Source organism: Bos grunniens, chromosome 2, assembly GCF_055505025.1.
Source record: "Bos grunniens cultivar Pamir isolate PY7600 chromosome 2, Bosgru_T2T1.0, whole genome shotgun sequence".
Taxonomy (NCBI): domain Eukaryota; kingdom Metazoa; phylum Chordata; class Mammalia; order Artiodactyla; family Bovidae; genus Bos; species Bos grunniens.
The window spans coordinates 100,608,511-100,615,654 of NC_141166.1; the positions used below are offsets into that span (position 1 = coordinate 100,608,511).

Genomic DNA, 7,144 nt, shown 5'->3' on the forward strand with positions numbered 1-7,144 from the left:
TCCAAACCAATTATTTTTTGGCAGGGTGTGTGTGTTGGGGGCTACCCCCATGTGGGATCCTTGTTCCTCCACCAGGGATTGAACCCATGCCCCCTGCATTGGCAGCCTGGAGTCCTAACTACTGAACTGCCAGGGAAGCTCCCTCAAACCAATAGTTTTAAATGATACTGTCGGCTGTAGACTGAATTGTGTCCCCAGTACCCCATTTGTTAAAGTCCTAACTGTTCCCCACCTCCAAGTTGTATTTGGATATGGGGATTTTAGGAGTTAATTAAGTTTAAATGAAGTCTAAGAGCTGGGGTCCTAGATAAGGTCAACCTTATAAGGAGAGGAAGAGAGAGATCTTTCCACCCAGGCACCAAGGAGAGGCCATGTGAGGATACACAGCCAGAAGGTAGCCATCTACGAAACAGGCAGAGAACTCATCAAACCCCCAAATCTTCAGGAACTTGATTTTGGACTTTCCAGCCTCCAAAACTGAGAAATATGTTTCCATTGTTTAAACCACCCAGCTTCTGATATTTTATTGAGTCAGCCCAAGTGGATTCATACTGTCTTAGCCCAGATCCCCTGGAAGCAGAGCCTGGGATGAGATCCCTGGCAGGGAGTGGAATTGGAGATCAGAGTGAAATAGGGAAGCAGGGATAGCCCTGGGGCAGGCAGCAACAGGTGCATGGCATGGGCAGTGGTGAGCTGCTGACACCCTGCCCCAGAGGGAAGCTGTGTAGGGCTGGCTGTTGCTGGAGTGAAAAAAAAAAAAACAGGTGAGGCTGAGAAAATGTGGACATTTCCACTAACCGAGTCAATAAATATTCTTTTATGGAGAAGTCAGCATCCCTGCCTGAAACATGTAGAAAAGGGATGTTTTCAGCATATAGGAGTATATAGACCTCAGTCATGATGTATTTATCAGTCTCTTTTGTGGCCTCAGAACTACATTGCATACTATGGGAAAACCCCAAAGTAGATGATTCAGCCCTGAGCGGGCTGGCATCTATTGCGATAGCTGAGTGTTATCCAAGTGGCACAATTAACTAGGAAAGTGCAATCCTGATGTTAATCCTTGGTGAGGTGCAGTACAGTGGGAGTAAAAGTGAGAGAGGCCATGCTAGAGTGACTGTTCAGGGTTAGATGTGCTGTGATGGAGTGAAGAATATTTGGGAGGAAGAGGCTGTTTTAGGATGGGAAGAAGCTGTGCCAAAAAATACAAAAGTTGGCGTGAGAACTGCTTGTATGGGAGAGAGTGAGTGGGCAGACCTGCTGGAGCAAAGGGCAGCTACTGGGGCAACCTGAAAAGCAAGGTCAGTCACTGGGACACTCGGCTACCTCCCACTGGCTGTGGGATCTGGGTGATATATATACCTGCTCTGGCTTCAGTTTTATCCTCTATGTAATGAGGGGAAAAAACCTTCCCTGACCCACAGCAGATAATATTCCAAAGGAGCAGAGCTATGAATATGAGCAGGATAAAGAGGGAAACAAGCCATATTTCATCTTCAAAGCAATTAGTGTAACGAAGAATGGTGATAACAGCTTCCTGGCCTCCTGACACCAAATTTCCTATTCAATGATTAGAAGACTCCTAAAGAGCTAGTTTTCATCTCTTCCTGAAAGTATTGCATGTGTCTTTGAGGTGGGAAATGTGGCAAAGAGCTTTTAAGCCTTTGAGAAAATGATCCTTCCCCATCTCACGGTCTTGCCTGTGTTTCAGATTCGTGAGGCAGGCTAGTGTGATGGTTAGAGTAGGTGCTTTGTCGCTTATCTGCTGGTTAGTCTCCTTAGCCCCAGTTTCCTCACTCCACCTCCTTTTCTAAATTTATTTATTTGGCTATACCAGGTCTTAGTTACGGTATAAGGGTTCTAGTTCTCTGACCAGGGATGGAACCCGGGCCCCCTGCATTGGGAGCATGGAGTCTTAGCCACTAGACCACCAGGGAAGTCTCTAGAAGTTCCTTCTGTATAAAATGCAGGTGGGTGGTACTATTTGCTTCAAAGTGCTGCTGTATTAAATGAAATAGTGCTTGGCACAGAGTCTGGCATATTTTCAGTGTCCTTTTATGGGAGCTTTGGAAATGGGAGGAGGGAGTGGGGCTGCAAAAAGAAGAGCAAAGGGAAGCTCAGGAGGGAACCCTGAAGAGCTCTATTCTGCTGAACTGATGTCTCCTCTTCACCCCTGCGCCCCACACACCTGGAACACCTGCCCCTGCATGCCTGGCACATCTTCCATCTCTCAGTTCATAACTTTGGATTAGAATTATTCCTTTATTTATACTTTTCATCTGATGTAAATTTCTTGAAGAGCCCACTACCTTTTTCTTCTCTTGGACTCTCCAGGGTGGCACTGTTCTGACACTTAGTAAATGCTCAGGATGTCCCTGCTGAATGAATGAATGAAGGAGGGAAGGAGGTAGAAAGGGATATAATGTTTGGAGTCATTTGAAACTGGGAAAACAATTAGAAACCTGAACTATGTTGAGTGAAAATGGTGAAGAAAATTCATTATATCCTTGCGGTCTCTACCCACATTATCACATGGATTTCTTCCCTTTATATCTCTCTTATAAAAACATCAGTATTGCATTTAGGAACCACTGTGATCCAGTATGACCTGATTTTAATAATCACCTATTTCCAAATAAAGTCTTATTCTGAGGTTCCATGTGGATGTGATTTAAGGGGGACACTTTTCAATCTAGTCTAACAACCATATGATCCAGACATTCCACTCTTAAGTATCTACCCAAGAATGTCCATATAAGGTTTGTTCATGAATGTTCATAGCAGCTTTATTGTTATAGCTCCAAACTGGAAACAACTCAGATACCCATCAAGGAATGAATAGATAAATAGATTTAGGTCTACCTATGTAATGGAACGGAGAAGGCGATGGCACCCACTCCAGTCCTCTTGCCTGGAAAATCCCATGGGCAGAGAAGCCTGGTGGGCTGCAGTCCATGGGGTCGCTAAGATTTGGACACAACTGAGCGACTTCACTTTCACTTTTCACTTTCATGCCTTGGAGAAGGAAATGGCAACCCACTCCAGTGTTCTTGCCTGGAGAATCCCAGGGACGGGGGAGCCTGGTGGGCTGCCGTCTATGGGGTCGCACAGAGTCGGACATGACTGAAGTGACTTAGCAGCAGCAGCATGCAATGGAATACTACTCAGCAATTAAAAGAAATGAATGACTGATGCATGGAACAGCATGGTTGCATCTTGAAGCAATTATGCTGAGTGAAAGAATCTAGACAAAAAAGAATATATATGTTGTGATACAATTTCTATAAAATTCTAGAAAATGTAAGAAGCTGTGGTACAAAAAGCAAGTGAGTTGTTGCTTGGAAGTATGAATGGGAATGCAGGGCTGATGGGATAGGACAGACTTAACTGAGCTAACAGGGAGTGGAAAAATGTGCCAGACAGAGGGAATAGAGGCAAGGGTGGACAGCAGATGCTTGAGAAGTTCTTTGAGCAGGAAGACTAGAAATTGAGGTGGGAGGCTTTGGGAACATAAGCCTGAATAGGAAAGGCTTAAGCTAGGTCCAAAATCATGTTAAAAATCTTTGTGCTAAAGCCAAGGGGAAGCCATTAAAAGGTTTCACTGTGACCAGACTTATGTGCTATGTTTTAAAAAGAACTTTCCTACTATATTTTGCAGAACAGATTGGAGGTAAGCAATACCCAAGGGTTAGGAGGCTGCAGCAGGATCTTAAATAAAGAGATGGCTCTTGTCTGGACTAGAAAGGAGTTGAGGAGAGGAGATGAAACTGGCTCTGATGTCCTCAGAGCTATTGGGGAAATGTGGCCAGACATCTGGGCATCACCAAGGGCTCAGATGTGGTCAGGGACCACGATTTCATAGTAGACGGTCTTTTCTTAATGATACGTAAAGCCCAGGTACATGCAGGGAGAAGGTGGACACTGGGCTGCATCCAGATTGATGTCACCCAGTCAGATGACAGCAAATTGAAGACAAGAAAGAAGTTGATGATTGATGGTGATGGAATCTCACAGGACTCAACTGCATTCTCACAGGTCGCCAAGTGGAGGCAACCAGAGGAGGCCCTGGGGCCAGACTGCCAGGTCCAGACCCTGGGTTCGTCATTCACTAGCTCTGTGGCTGCAGCGGGCTGCTTTACCTCCACAGCCTTAGTTGTTTCATCTGCAGAATTGCAATAATAATAATAGTGCCGTTTCACTGGCCTGTTGTTAAGATTTAAAGAGTTTATACCTGAAAGGTGCTTAGAATAGTGACTGACACAGAGTAAACACTCGGCCAAGGTAGTTTTATTACTGTTACTACTTAAATAAAGAAAATATTTGGGGGGCAAACAAAGAATGAGGGGTGATTTGGTTTCTTGCTGGGTGGAGAGAAAAGCCATATAATGGTCCTGGTTTCTTCTCAGAAGCTGCCATTCCTGGAGTGCTGGCTGTATCAACACCGTGGTGGTGAAGAGGTAAGGCAGCCTGGGTGGGAGTCTGCTCTATGATCTATGCCAAGTCACGGCACCTCACCCAGCCTCAGCTTCCTTTCTGTAAAATGGAACACTACAAGTGTCCACGCCGTGTTGGAACACAGGGAAAACACCCATAACCTGGCCAGGAGTGAGCACGCAGGAGATGTGACCACATCTTAGATTATTAGATAATACCCACAGTTATTAGATAATACCCACATTGGTTATGCTGTGAAGTAGGTCTCATTACAGTCATCATATGCTGATGAGGACACTGAGAGCTTAAATGATGTATTGTTAAGCCCTGCCCTGAGCTACCCATTAGCTTCATGTAATAAGCTATCTCATTAAGAGGAAATCGTACCTTAGATAAAAGAGAATATTGGTTTATGTAAGACAGGAATTTTCTAACCTATTTAATATGTATTTTCAGCAGCTTTCCCCGAGCCATTTATTAAACACTCCTGAGTGTGTTCAGAATATTGCTTTATTTTGTGCTCAAGCCGCAGTGTGGTATTTTAACTAACACCCACAGTCGCCGGAATACTAAGGGGGTGAAAACAACTGAAAGTTCATTGGGCTAAAGACCAATTTCAGTACTGAGTTAATGAACTAGTTTTTCACCTTTGTCTAGGCAGCGATTTGTATTAATTCAATTCAATTGATGGCTCTCCCAGTATGCAATATTTAGCCAGAAATTTCCACTCACTTGGGAGTTTCAGCTGAGCCTCTGTCTTGACTGGTCTTCATGCTACTGCTGCTGCTGCGTCGCTTCAGTCATGTCCGACTCTGTGCGACCCCATAGACGGCAGCCCTCCAGGCTCCCCCGTCCCTGGGATTCTCCAGGCAAGAACACTGGAGTGGCTTGCCATTTCCTTCTCCAATGCATGCACGCATGCTAAGTCGCTTCAGTTCATGTCCAACTCTGTGTGACCCTGTGGACAGCAGCCCACCAGGCTCCTCTGTCCACGGAATTCTCCAGGCAAGAATACTGGAGTGGGTTGCCATTTCCTTCTCCTGACTGGTCTTCATAGGGTATCTTAAGTCTCCCCTGCCAGCGCGTGATCTCATTTCTGCACACTCATGTTCTCCTTCCGTTTTCCACATGTAGCCTCGAAGGGGATGTGCAGACGAAGTAGGCAAAGGGGCACATATCTGAAGAAGAAACAGGAACCTCTCCAGGGAGCATGACCACCAGCAACACGTGTTGTCTGAAACCTAGCTGGTCCAGTGGTGCTCAGCCCTCACCATGGTCAAAGTCCCCAGAATAGCTTTTAAAAACCACCAACGGACTCCCATTGATTCTGGTTCAGATGATCGGGAGTGGGACCCAGGTGTAAGTACATTTTTTTTTAAGCTCCTAAAGTGATTGTAATGTGCAGCTGGGGTGGAGAATTTCTGGTTTCTCCCATGAACCTCTTGGGTTCTGAGTAGGTAGGGGCAGAAGGTAATGTCTGGCACTTGAAATGGAAAGGAAACCTACAAGAAACCTCTTAGTTCAGGGAGAGAGGCTGGTTTTAGAAGTAAAATTTCCCACTGGCTGTGTTAACACAGGGAGGGAGGAGCCAGGTGTGGGCAGCAGCCCTGGAAGCCTGGCATGGCTGTCATGGGCGAACGGCATCGCCTGACTCTAGGGGCCCCATTTAGGAACTTGCACTGTGAGAGAGCCTTCTCCAGGTCTGCATCTTTGGTTGTTACCCTGCAGGCTATAACTTTCCAGAACTTAATGGGAACCCTGGGGAACAATCAATATTTATTTTAACATTTGTCATTTTCTAGTAATTTAGATATTCTATTCCATTTAGTATTCAGAAAAGTATATAAGACAGTTGTTTTTTAATCACCATGCTGTTTTTAAAATACAAACAATAACAAAATAGAGGGGTGGTTGCACCTTTTGATTTCACCTAAAGAAATTCTGATAAATCAAAACAGGTTCTGTGGGCATGTTTGCATCTTGAAGGATTAGGTAAAAGGAGGAGGAGGAGAAAGAGAGCAGGGTAGAGTTGATGGGTTAAAAAATCCTTCTCCCTTAATTCTTAGCTGTGTTACTTTGGTCAAATTACATAATCTTGCTGAGCTTCCTCTCTGTATGTAGAACAACAAAAACCTACCATGCAGGTTGTTATAGAATGAGAAATAACGTTGAGTCAAATGCCACACTCTAGCAGGGCCTCCTCCTCCGTGCTCTGGGACCCAAAGCCATTCTGTGGGAGGGAAAATGATCCTGATGGATCAGGGACAGACAGCCTGTGGTGTGTTCATACTTGTCTTCTCACATGTGCCCAGAGGGTTGGAGACTTGTCAAGTCTCATTTCTAAGACAATTCAAAATGTTAAAGCTCAGGGTGGAAGATAAAAAGAGAGGATTAGACATGAGCCAGTCATGGAGCTATGAAAAAAAAACTGGCAGACAAAGAGCTTCATCTGCCCTTCTCAGGTTAAATGGCTTAAGTATTAAAGTTCAGTGTAGCTTTCTGAGAAGCAGGTGAGCAAAGCTAAGTGAATAGAGCACTAATAAGTTGGCAATCCTGTTTCATTTTGCTTGGTCTTCTAGAATCTTCCAAGGAAGGCTACTTAGTTTTTCCACACCTTTACAACTTTTCTAAGCTAAAACAGAAATCACAGTGTTACTGAAAGTGTGGATTTTGTAAAAGGAGAAGATATTGGTAGTCAGATGACCAGGAC

General features: G+C 44.7%; 1 protein-coding gene across 1 annotated transcript in view; it reads right to left on the bottom strand.

Annotated features, from left to right (window-relative positions):
* The window catches only part of PLA2R1 (phospholipase A2 receptor 1), a 143,608-nt gene extending 138,331 nt beyond the window's left edge, over window positions 1-5,277 (bottom strand). Inside the window, exon 1 of the mRNA XM_086355531.1 lies at window positions 5,167-5,277. The gene's annotated coding sequence lies outside the window, so the exon portion shown is untranslated. The remainder of the gene's footprint in view (window positions 1-5,166) is intronic.
* Between the last annotated feature and the right edge of the window lie 1,867 nt (window positions 5,278-7,144).